The sequence below is a fragment of the Canis lupus genome, chromosome Y, assembly GCF_048164855.1.
Source record: "Canis lupus baileyi chromosome Y, mCanLup2.hap1, whole genome shotgun sequence".
NCBI lineage: Eukaryota > Metazoa > Chordata > Mammalia > Carnivora > Canidae > Canis > Canis lupus.
The window spans coordinates 7025909-7039117 of record NC_132877.1 but is presented as its reverse complement, the minus strand read 5'-3'; the positions used below and the strand labels follow the sequence as shown (position 1 = coordinate 7039117).

General features: G+C 37.2%; 1 long non-coding RNA gene across 2 annotated transcripts in view; it reads right to left on the bottom strand.

Annotated features, from left to right (window-relative positions):
* Positions 1-268: 268 nt before the first annotated feature.
* The window catches only part of LOC140629036 (uncharacterized), a 39779-nt gene continuing 26838 nt past the window's right edge, over positions 269-13209 (bottom strand). For both annotated transcript variants that reach the window (XR_012026908.1, XR_012026909.1), the window contains one exon: positions 269-951. This is a non-coding gene — a long non-coding RNA (uncharacterized lncRNA). The remainder of the gene's footprint in view (positions 952-13209) is intronic.

Sequence of the window (13209 nt, the reverse complement as noted above, 5' to 3'; positions counted from 1 at the left end):
CCCTTTATCTGGACTCTGTGCTCAGCAGGGAGTCTTGCTTGAAATTCTCTCTGCCTCTTCCTCTGCCCATCCCCTTGCTCACATATGCTCTCTCACTCTCAAATAAATAAATAAACCTAAGAAGAAAACAAAACTCAAACCATTAAACTGCCAATGGATCAAGGAAAAAAAATCACAAGTGAAATTAGGAAAAAAAACCCTTTAGTAAAATGAAAATGTATTTAAGAAAGCAAAATTACAGAAATAGTGAAAACACTTCTCAGAGGGATATTTTGTGAATACTTTATTAAAGGAGAAGAAAATTTCAAAAAGTAACCATTTAAATCCTAAATACAAAAAAGTTGGGCAATCTTTATAAATTAACTATTTAAACTGTAAAGTACTAGAAAAAGAGCAACAAAACTCAAAGAAAGAAAACAAAGATAAATGAAATAGAAAATAGAGAATTAACAAAACCAAAAGTTGATGCTTTGACAAAACTGTTAAAATATTAATTAGCTAGATTTTAAAAAGTTCGTTAGAAAAGTAGCTAAAAAAAATACAAATTAACAATGAACGTAGGGATATTACTACTAACCATGAACAATTCAATACTAGCTCTTTAAGTAATCTAGGTGAAATAAAGATTTTCAGAAATGCACAACATACTAAATCATGAAGATCTGCATACCTATAACAAGTATAAATTAGTTAACTGTCACAAAGAAACTCCCAACAAAAGGAAAGCTCAGAATAAGATGATTCTGGGGCGCGTTGGTGGCTCTGTTGCTTAAGCATCTGCCTTCAGCTCAGGTCATTATCCCGGTCATGATCAGCTCAGGTCATGAGGTCATGATCCTGGGGTGGGGGGGTCCTGGCAAGAGTCCCGCATCTGATTCTTCCCTGCCCAGCAGGGAGCCTGCTTCTCCCCCCGCCCCTCCCCCAACTTGTGCTCTTTCTCTCAAATAAAATCTAAAAAAAAAAAAAAAAAGATGGGCTTTATTAGTGAAATTTAACATTAAGGAAGAATTAACACCAATCATGGAGGTCTTCTGGAAGTGCTCTCCTATGAAGCAGCATTATCTGATACTAAAGCCAGACAAACATTACAAGAAAATTATAGACTAACATCCCTGATGAATACTAATACAAAAATCCTTAATAATAACAAACCTAATGAAGTAGCATATTAAAACAATTATACACCATAATGTTATATATAGCTAAGGATAAATGTTAATAGACTATAAAGAATGATCTATAATCAATCCTTGTAATATATACTACATTAACAGGACAAATGACAAAAACACTACCATGTCAACTGACTCAGAAAAACACTGGACATAATTCAATACCCCAATAATTCATGCTCAAAACAACGAATTACGAATAGAATTACCTCAAAATAATAAAGGATATATATAAAAAGTGCATTGCTAAATTCATGCTTACTGGGGAAACCTAAAAACTAAAATCAGCATCAAACAGAGATGGTAGATGAATAAGCCAATCACACACAAAATCAAATACTGTACAATTCTACTATTTATGAGACAAACCTAAGTCATCATTTTACGGAAAATAGAATGGTGATTACTAGAGACTTGGTGGGAGTGAAGAAAGAAGAATTAATGAGTACATTGCTTCACAGAATATGCAAGATGAAACAGTTATGGAGATCTTTTTCACAATACTATCAATATACTTAATTTATACTTTATACTTAAAATTGGTTAAGATGGCAAATTTTTTTTTTTTTACAATAAAAAAGATTGCTGAATTCAGTGCAATTTTGATGTTATAGGTACAGAGTGCATCCAAGATTTTGCACTTTAAACAAGTTTCCAAGTAATGTTGGAAGCCCCTGGCTCACAGTTCAAAAATCAAAGCTCTTAAATATTACATCTTTAAAATACTGACTGGTCAAAATGCTTCACCTTATACAAAACCTAGAATTTGTGGAAATAAATGAAATTACAAAATTGAGATTCCAAAGAAACAGGGCAGTAAATTAGCAGACTATTTGGGGTCACAGGCAGGGTTGTTTTTGTTAAGTGCTCTAGAATAGCTATTGAGTGGTTTGTAACTCTGATCAGTGATATTTATATTCTCAACATTTAGCTCAGATTTTTTGTTTTTTGAACTATTAAGCAACATATGCTCCTCTTTTAGAGTTTAAAGAGTGAAGAACCTTTAAAGATATTTTTTAAAAATCAAAGGTATTTTGGAACTAAGTAGTTATGGTTGCAAGACATGGTCAGTATACTAAGAAGCACTAACTGTATGGTTTCACTAGCTTAACTTCAATTCTGTAAATTTTAATTCAATATCCAAATATCTTGACCTTTTAAAAAAAATTTCTGCTATAGACCCAATGTTTAGTCCTCCTAAAATTCTAACACTGAAATCTAATCTCAATATGATGGTATTATGGTGAGGCCTTTGAGAGTTGAGTAGGTTTTGAAGCTGAATAGACCCACAACCAGGAAAGAACTTGAAGTAGTCAGCAACAAGAGTCCAGGGCTGGATGTCTTCCCAGGGCAATTCTACTTGTCTTTTAAAGAAGACCTAATACTCGCTCTTTTGAAACAGTTCCAAGAAAGAAATGGAGGGGAAACTCCCAAACTCATTCTCCAAGGCCAGTGTTATCTTGATCCCAAAAGCAGACCAGACTCCAAAAGAAGGAGAATTACAGGCCACTATCCCTGAGGAACCTGGATGCAAAAATTCTCAACAAGATACTAGCTCTGCAGATCCAACACGACATTAATAGGATTACTCTTTTTTTTTTTTTTTTTAAGATTTTATTTATTCATGACAGACACACAGAAAGAATGAGAGGCAGAGACAAAGGCAGAGGGAGAAGCAGGCTCCACACAGGGAGCCCGCTGTGGGACTCAATCCCAGGCTCCAGGATCATACCCTGGATTGAGGGCGGCACTAAACCGCTAAGCCACCCGGGCTGCCCTAAATATAGTTTTTTTTTTTTTTTTTTTTTTTTTTTAGTTTTTTTTTTTTTATGAGAGACAGAGAGAGGAGAGAGAAACACAGAGAGAGAGAGAGAGAGAGAGAGAGAGAGAGAGGCACAGAGCACAGACACAGGCAGAGGGAGAAGCAGGCTCCATGCAGTAAGCCTGATGTGGGACTTGATCCGGGGTCTCCAAGTTCACGCCCTGGGCTGAAGGCGGCGCTAAACCGCTGAGCCACCCAGGCTGCCCTAAATATAGTTTCTATTAAAATTGTAATGATTTTTTTGTAATATTAGAAAAATCTACCCCCATATTAATATGAATTCTCAAAACCCCAACTAGTTAGAATAATCTTAATAAAGAAGGACAAAGTCAGAAGGTTGATACTTACTGATTTCAAACTTACTGAAATTTAAAATGGTCATAATGGTAGCCATTCAGCCCAAAAGGATAGAAAAGGGTCAGTAACAAACCTTGGGTCAACAAAGGTCAAAAGATTAACAGAGAAAGCAATGGAACAGAATTGAAGTTTTTTTCTAAACTCTAGAAATGTTGGGACGCCTTGGTGACTCAGCATTTGAGCATCTGCCTTAGGCCCAAGGTGTGATCCTGGAATCATGGGATCGAGTTCCACATTGGGCTGCCCACATGGAGCCTTCTTCTCCCTCTGCCTGTGTCTGTGCCTCTCTGTCTTGGTGTCTCTCAAGAATAAATAAAAAACAAAACAAAACCCCCCAAGCCCCCAAACTTTAAAAAGGTTTAGAAATAAACCTTCATATCTATAATCAAATGATTTTTGGCAAGGATGCTAAAACTATTCAATGGAAAAGGACAAATGATTAAAATCTTAATTTGGGAGTAGTGATTTTCCTCATTTTATTTTCCCTTCAACACTATTTTGACTTTTTTTTTTTTTTTTTCTATTTTGACTTTTATAGAGCTTTTCCTTTCCTTACTTGTTTGGAGTAATCTTGTCTCTATGAAAACCTTATTGGGAATTTGATAGGAATTTCATTAAATATAAATATATGCTGATTGGGGAGAATTGCATCTTTACCATATTGATCTTCCAATCAATATCTTTTCATTTATTCCATTCTCAATGATTTCTTTCAATAGCACTTGGTAATTTTCAACATATAGATCCTTAAGTATTTTTAAGATTTATTTAGAGATAAGTACCGTATTTAATTTTGTTCAGAACAATAATAAATGATATTTTATTTCATTTCTGTACATTTATTTTCCATATATAAAAAGGCAGTTGATTTTTGTGTTGATTCCATATATGGGGACTTTGATAAACATAACTTAATTTTTGAATGATGATATCTAATTATTTTATTTTATTTCCTTTTTTTAAAGATTTTATTTATTTATTCATAGACACAGAGAGAGAGGCAGAGACAGGCAGAGGGAGAAGCAGGCTCCATGCAGGGAGCCTGATGTGGAACTCCACCTGGGGACCCCAGGATCAAGCCCTGAGCCGAAGGCAGATGCTCAACCACTGAGCGACCCACGCATCCCTAATAATTTTATTTTATTCATTTAGTAAGTAGGTTAAAAAGTGGTTAATTAAGCAAATTCAGGCAACACTTTAAAAGGCTGCTTCAAAGTCTTATGTGTCTCCATTATGACTACTGACTTTTACTGCCTTCATTGGCCTGAACAGATACCTAATTTACTTACAAGATTATATAAGCGAAGAGAGTAGAAAAGCTAGTTAAGTGTATGAGTTAGTTTCTACAATGTTAACCTCATGTATTAAAACAACCAAGAACCATATATTAGCTTATGATTTTGTGATTTTTCAATTTGGGATGGGCAGAGTTGAACAGGTTTATTTGGTTTTTAAGATTTTTAAAGTAATCTTTACACGCAACATGGAACTTGAACTTACAACCTTAAGTTGTAATCAAGAGTTCCACACTCAGAGATCCCTGGGTGACTCAGCGGTATGGCTCCTGCCTTTGGGGAGGCGGGGGGCCGGGCGGCGATCCTGGATTCCCAGGATCCAGTCTTGCATCGGGCTCCCTGTATGGAGCCTGCTTCTCCCTCCTCCTGTGTCTCTGCCTTTCTCTCTCTCTCTATGTCTATCATAAATAAATAAATAAAATAAATCTTTAAAAAAAATAAAAAAAGTTCCATGCCCTGCAGATTGAGCCAGCCAGGCACCATTGGTCATTTCTTCTGCTTTCTGTTGGGCTGGGTTTTTAGTTAGCTACTGGTTTTGCTGCAGACTAGCTGGTCTAGGATGGCTTTTAATGGTGTGGCATTTCTCTGCTACTAGTAATCTCTCCTCTTTGACTTTGTTAATCCTGGTTTGTTTACCTGTTGTCTGGGTAGGGTTTTGGAGAGCGTAAGAGAAAACATGCAGATCTCTTAAAGCCTAAATCTCACAACTGGTACCTCACTTACATAACATTCTCTTGGCCAGAGCTAGTGGTTAAGGACATTCCAGATTTGAAATGTGGGGAGACGGGCTCCATTTTTTTCATTAAATGATGATAAAAATAATTAGGATTAAAATAATCATCTTAACCATTTTTAAGTATATGTTTCGTAGTGTTTAGTAGTAGGGTATACTAGTAGTATTAAGTGTATTTATGTTGTGTGACATATCTCTAGAACTTTTTCATTTGTCTCTTATGATTAGTGATTTTTAGGCATTTTTTTCTTAGGTTTTCTGGCCATTTGTATAACTGCTTTGGAAATGTCTGTTCTACATCTTTGGCCATTTCTATTTATTTTTTTCAACTTTTCTGAGGTATAACTGGCTAATATTCTGCAAGTTTACCTCATTAAGTGTACAATATGATAAGTTCATATACATATATACTGTGAAATAATTATTAAAATATTACTTTGCCCATTTTTATAAAAAATGGCTATAGATTACTTGTTTTTCATTATTGAGTTCTATAAGTTGGTTCTTTATTCTCAGATATTAATATCTTAGTTTATATATGATTTGCAAATATTTCCTCCCATCCTACAGGTAGTGTTTTCACTGTGATCTTTCCTTTGACATGTAGAAGTTTTAAAGTTTGATTTAGCCCTATTTCTTTATTTTTGCTTTTGGTGTCATAGCCAAGAAATCATTGCCATCTTCAATAACCTGAAACTTTTTGCTAGTATGTCTTTCTGAAATTCTAGCCTTTGGTCTTACATTTAGGTCTTTAATCCATTTTCAGTTAATTTTTATAAATGGTATTAAGTAAGGGTTCTTCGCATGCAGATACCAGTTTCCCAAAACAGTTTGTTTAAGGGACTTTTTCCTCACTGTGCGGTCTTGATATTCTTTTTTTTTTTTTTTTAAGATTTTATTTATTTATCCATGAGAGATACACAGAAAGAGGCAGAGATACAGGCAGAGAGAGTAGCAGCTCCCTGCAGGGAGCCTGATGCAGGACTCAATCCCAGGATCTGGGATCACAACCTGAGCTAAAAGCAGCAGCTCAACCACTGAACTACCCAGGTGCCCTGCAAAATAGGTTTAGAGTGAACATACTTCAATATAATAAAGGCCATATATAAGAATCCACAGTTAACATCATATACAGTGGCAAAAAACTGAGAGCTTTCCCCATAAAGTTAGGAACAACACAAACATGTCCGTTTTTACCACTGTTACTCAACTGGAGTTCTAACCACAGCAATTGGACAAATTGGATAACAAAAAGGGGAAAAGGCATCCAAATTGATAAGGAAGAAGTTGATCTTTCACTATTTGCAGATGACATGATGTTGTAAATAGAAAACCCTAAAGACTCCACTAAAAATCTACTAGAACCGATAAACGAATTCAATAAGGTTACAGGATACAAAACCAAAATACAGAAATCTACTGCAATTCTTTTTTTTTTTAATTTTTAAAAATGTTTTATTTATTTATTCATGAGAGACACAGACTGAGAGAGAGAGAGAGGCAGAGACACAGGCAGAGGGAGAAGCAGGCTCCATGCAGGGAGCCTGACATGGGACTCAATCCCAGGTCTCCAGGATCATGCCCTGGGCTGAAGGTAGCACTAAACCGCTGAGCCACCCAGGCTTCCCAGAACAAACAATCCTAAAATTTGTATGGAACCACAAAAGACCCAAATAGCCAAAGTAGAAAAGAGAAACAAAGTGGGAGGTATCACAATTCCAGATTTTAAGTTAAACTACAAAGCTATAGAATCAAAACCACATGTTGTGGCAAAAACAAAGAAACAAACAACAAATTATGTTTGAATTAATTAGTTCTCAAACATTAGTGAATTAATGGTTGAGAAATGTGGTGAGAATGTAAAATGGGTTAAAAAATTATCATTGCAGTGCCTGGGTGATTCAGTGGTTAAGAGTCTGCTGTTGGCTTAGATTGTTCATGATCCCAGGATCCTAGGATTGAGTACTGTATTGGGCTTCTCATGGGAGCATGCTTCTCCCTCTCCCTCTGTCTCTGCCTCTCTGTGTATATCTCATGAATAAATAAATATAATCTTAAAAAAAATCTCCGCAACAAATATTGGAAATACTGGATCTCTACTTGCAAAAGAATGAAATAGACCATTTTTGTATACAAAAATGAACTCAAAATGGATTAAGGATGCAAATGTTAGGCCTGAAACCACAAAAATCCTAGAAGTGAATATAGGCAGTAGCTTCTCTAACATTGACCATAGCAACATTTTTATAGATATGTCTCCGGAGGCAAGAGAAACAAAAACAAAAATCAACTATTGGGAGTACATCAAAATAGCCTCTGCATGGCAAAAAATCAACAAAATTAGGGCAGCCCAAGTGGCAGCAGTTTAGCACTGCCTTCAGCCCAGGGCAAGGTCCTGGAGACTCCGGATCAAGTCCCACGTCAGGCTCCCTGCATGGAGCCTGCTTCTCCCTCTGCCTGTGTCTCTGCCTCTTTCTCTGTGTCTCTCATGAATAAATAAATAAAAATTTAAAAAGATCAACAAAATTAAAAGACAAACTTTGGAATGGAAGAAGATATTTACAAATGACATATCTGATAAAGGGTTAATATCCAAGTATATAGACAACTTATGAAACTCAATATCCAAAAATCAATTAATCCAATTAAAAATGAATGGAACACATAAACATATCTGCGAAGACACATATAAAGTGGGCAACATCGCTCATCATCAGAGAAATACAAATCAAAACTACAATGAAGTATCACCTCACACTGTCCAGATGACTAAAAAACATAAGAAATACAAGTGTTGATAAGGATGTGAAGAAAAGGAAACCCTCACACATTGTTGGTAGGAATGCAAACTGGTGTTTCCACTGTAGAAAACGTTGTGGAAGTGAAAAAATAAAAAAAATAGAACTACTACAGGTAGTATCCACTAATTCCACTACTGGTATTTACCCAAAGAATACAAAAACACCAAATTTCAGATATATGTATCCATATAAATGTATTACAGCATTATTTATAATAGTCAAATTAGGGAAGCAGCCCAAGTGTTCAGCAATAGAGGAATGGATAAAGACAATGTGGTGTATATATACAGTAGAATATTATTAGAAATCTTGTCATTAGCAATGACATAGATGGAGCTGGAGAATATTATGCTAAATGAAATAAGGCAAAGATAAATACCATATTTCACTCAGAGGTGGAGTTTAAGAAACAAAACAGAAAAACAAAGAAAAAAAAAAACAAAAATCAGACTCTTAATGATATAGAACTGTCGGTTACTAGAAGTAAGCGGATGCGGGGATGGATGAAAAGCTCGGGGGGGTAAGCTTGCTTTCTTTCTTTCTTTCTTTCTTTCTTTCTTTCTTTCTTTCTTTCTTTCTTTTTGCAAACAAATTGGTGTGCTTTATTCCAATAAAAATGCTATTTACAAAAACAGGCCATGAGCTAGGATGGCTTTCATTACATAGTTTGCTGGCTGCTCTGGAGGACTATTTGGTACTCGAATATTCAAATCTGAGTTCATATATTGCCAATTAACAAACATTATGAAATGTTACTCCTCCTATATCAACAATCTAAAAGTCATTATTAGCTGAGTGAAGTAAGTCAGTCGGAGAAGGACAAACATTATATGTTCTCTTTTATTTGGGGAATATAAATAATAGTGAAAGGGAATATAAGGGAAGGGAGAAGAAATGTGTGGGAAATATCAGAAAGGGAGACAGAACGTAAAGACTGCTAACTCTGGGAAACGAACTAGGGGTAGTAGAAGGGGAGGAGGGCGGGGGGTGGGAGTGAATGGGTGACGGGCACTGGGGGTTATTCTGTATGCTGGTAAATTGAACACCAATAAAAAATAAATTAAAAAAATTATTATGACATAAAAAAAATAAATAAAAGTCATTATTAGGTTCCATACACATGAATTTAATGCAGAAGAGAGAACTTTTTTCCCTATGGAGTTCCCTGGGGTTTTTCCAATATTCTTCAGACTCTGAAGTCTCGCGACAAAAGTCCACCATCAGATTCACATAGCTTCTGCCGAGTTGCATGAAATTTCACAGCTTTCTCAGTTTAGGTAGTCTGCTCCAGATCAATGGAATGTATGAAAATGGGATTCCGCCTGTGCTGATGAATGATCTTTGGGTTTGACATTGAGGGTGGCGGTTCCTGAGCTTGGTATATTTGCCATCAAGGATATGGAGCATCTTCTCAGCGATCTTTCCTACTTGACAGCCATTATTTCTACACTTACATAGAAATGTTTTTCTTTATAGCTATTTTCATGGACTCTAAACTTTAGCAATCAGATCAGGAGAAAGGCCTAACTGCTTTAGTGTATGGATTGTTTTATGTGGGTTTAGTTGTTTGTTTTCTGGTGGCACTGCTCTGTGGGATAAGGTTATTCTTTCTTTTTGCTTTATTTTTTAAAATATTTTATTTATTTATTCACGAGAGACACAGAGAGAAGCAGAGACATAAGAATAGGGAAAAGTAAGCTCCCTGAGGGTAGCCAGTGTGGTACTCATCCCCAGACCTGGGATCACACCCACGCTCGACCCTGAGTCACCTAGGTGTGCCTCTCTTTTTACTTTTCTTCTTCTTCCTCCTCCTCCTCCTCCTCCTCCTCCTCCCCCTCCTCTTCTTCCTCCTCCTCCTCCTCTTCTTCCTCCTCCTCCTCCTCTTCTTCCTCCTCCTCCTCCTCTTCTTCCTCCTCCTCCTCCTCTTCTTCCTCCTCCCCCTCCCCCTCCTCCTCCTCCCCCTCCTCCTCCTTCTTCTTTTCCTTCTTCTCTTCTTCTTCTTTTTTGTATTTTTTTAATTGGAGTTTGATTTGCCAACATACTATAACACCCAGTGCTCTTCCCATCAAGTGCCCCCTCAGTGCCCAACACTCCAACCCCTGCCCACCTTCCCTTCCATTACCCCTGTTCTTTTCCCAGTTAGAAGTCTCTCATGTTCTGTCACCCGCTCTGATATTTCCCACTCATTTTCTCTTTTCTCTTGTATTCCCTTTCACTATTTTTTTATATTCCCTGAATGAATAAAAACATATAATGTTTGTCCTCCTATTGACTTACTTCACTCAGCATAATACCTTCCAGTTCCATCCACGTTGAAGCAAATGGTGGGTATTCATCATTTCTAATGGCTGAGGAATATTCCATTGTATATATAGACCACATCTTCTAATGGCTGAGGAATATTCCATTGTATATATAGACCACATCTTCTAATGGCTGAGGAATATTCCATTGTATATATAGACCACATCTTCTTTATCCATTCATCTTTCAATGGAACTGAGGCTCCTTTCACAGTTTGGCTATTGTGGACATTGCTGCTATAAACATTGGAGTAGGGATCCCTGGGTGGCGCAGCGGTTTAGCGCCTGCCTTTGGCCCAGGGCACGATCTTGGAGACCCGGGATTGAATCCCACGTCGGGCTCCTGGTGCGTGGAGCCTGCTTCTCCCTCTGCCTATGTCTCTGCCTCTCTCTCTCTCTCTCTGTGACTATCATAAATAAATAAAAAATTAAAAAAAAATAAAATAAACATTGGGGTACAGGTGTCCTGCCATTTGAATCCATCTGTATCTTTAGGGTAAGTCCCCAGCAGTGCAATTGCTGGGTCATAGGCTAGCTCTACTTTTAACTCTTTGAGGAACCTCCACACTGTTCTTCAGTGGCTGTACCACTTCACATTCCCACCAGCAGTGCAAGAGGGTTCCCCTTTCTCCACATCCTCTCCAACATTTGTCGTTTGTTAATTTTCACCATTCTCAGTGGTGTGAGGTGGTATCTCATTGTGGTTTTGATTTGTATTTCCCTGATGGCAAGCGATACAGAGCATTTTCTCATGTGCTTGTTGTCCATGTGTATGCCTTCTTTAGTGAAATTCCTGTTCATGTCTTCTGCCCATTTCATGACTGGATTGTTTGTTTCTTTGCTGTTGAGTTTAATAGTTCTTTACAGATCTTTGATACTAGCCCTTTATCTGATAGGTCATTTGCAAATATCTTCTCCCATTCTTTAGGTTGTCTTTTAGTTATGTTGAAATAAAGTGCCATGTTGAAGTCTTCCAGTATTAGCGTATTATTATCTAAGTGTGTCTTTGCTTTGGTTATTAATTGATTGATATACTTGGCAGCTGCCACATTAGGGGCATTAATATTTATGATTGCTAGGTCCTCTTGTTGGATGATTATGATGATGGTCCCCTTAAGTATGATATAGTGTCCCTCTTCATCTCTTACTACAGTCTTTGGGATAAACTTTAATTTATCTGATATGAGGATTGCTACCCCTGCTTTCTTTTGAGGACCATTTGAATGGTAAATGGTTCTCCAACCTTTCATTTTCAGACTGGAGGTGTGCTTAGGTCTAAAATGAGTCTCTTGTAGACAGCAAATAGATGGGTCTGTCTTTTTTATCCAGTCTGAAACCCTGCTTCTTTTGATGGGATTACTTAGCCCATTCACATTCAGAGTTACTATTGACAGATATGAATTTAGTGTCATCGTAATACCTATTCAGTCCCTGTTTTTGTGGATTATTTCTTTGGGCTGCCTCTTTGTTTTAGTGATTCCACCTTAATATTTTTTGCAGGGATCCCTGGGTGGCTCAGCAGTTTAGCGCCTGCCTTTGGCCCAGGGCGCATCCTAGAGTCCCGGTATTGAGTCCGGCATGGGGCTCCGGCATGGAGCCTGCTTCTCCCTCTGCCTCTGTCTCTGTCTCTCTCTCTCCTCTCTCTGTGACTATCATGAATAAATAAATAAATAATCTCTAAAAAAAATAATATTTCTTGCAGACGTGATTTGGTGGTCACATATTCTTTCAGTTTCTGCCTATCTTGGAAGCTCTTTATCTCTCCTTGTATTCTGAATGAGAGCCTTGCTGGATAGAGTTTTCTTGGCTACATGTTCTTCTCATTTAGGACCCTGAATATATCGTGCCAGCCATTTCTGGCTTGCCAGGTCTCTGTGGAGAGAGGCCTGCTGTTAATCTAATATTTCTCCCCATATAAGTTAGGGATCTCTTGTCTCTTGCTGCTTTAAGGATTTTCTCTTTATCTTTGGAATTTGCAAGTTTCACTATTAAATGTCAAAGTGTTGAATGGTTTTTATTGATTTGGGGGGGGGGCTCTCTATCTCTTGGATCTGAATGCCTGTTTCCCCCCAAATTAGGGAAGGTCTCAGCTATGATTTGTTCAAATATGTTTTCTTGTCCTCTGTCTCCCTTGGCGCATGTGGAACCCTAATTATACATAGATTTTTCCTTCTGAGGCTGTCTTTTATTTCTCTTAACCTTTCCTCATGGTCTTTTAATAGTTTTTATCTTTTTCCTCAGCTCCCTTCCTTGCCATCAACTTGTCCTCTATGTCACTCACTCGTTCTTCTACCTCACTAACCCTCATTGTTAGGGCTTCCAGTTTGGATTGCATCTCATTTAATTGATTTTTCATTTCAGCCTGATTAGATCTAAGTTCTGCAATCATGAAGTCTCTTGATTCCTTTATGCTTTTTTCCAGAGCCACCAGTAGCTTTATAATTGTGCTTCTGAATTGGTTTCTGAGATTGAATTGTAATCCAAATTCTGTAACTCTATGGCAGACAATACTGTTTCTGATTCTTTATTTTGTGGTGAGTTCTTCTTTCTAGTCATTTTGCTCAGTGCAGAGTGGCTGTATAAGTGGGCTGAGTCCTAAGCCCTAATTTACCTAAGTAAATTTCACCCTAGATGTTTCTGCCCTGTCAGAAACTGGAAAATTAAAACAAAGATATAAAACCAAAGGACCACTAAAGTAAGAAACAAATTTTAAAACAAAGTAGTAA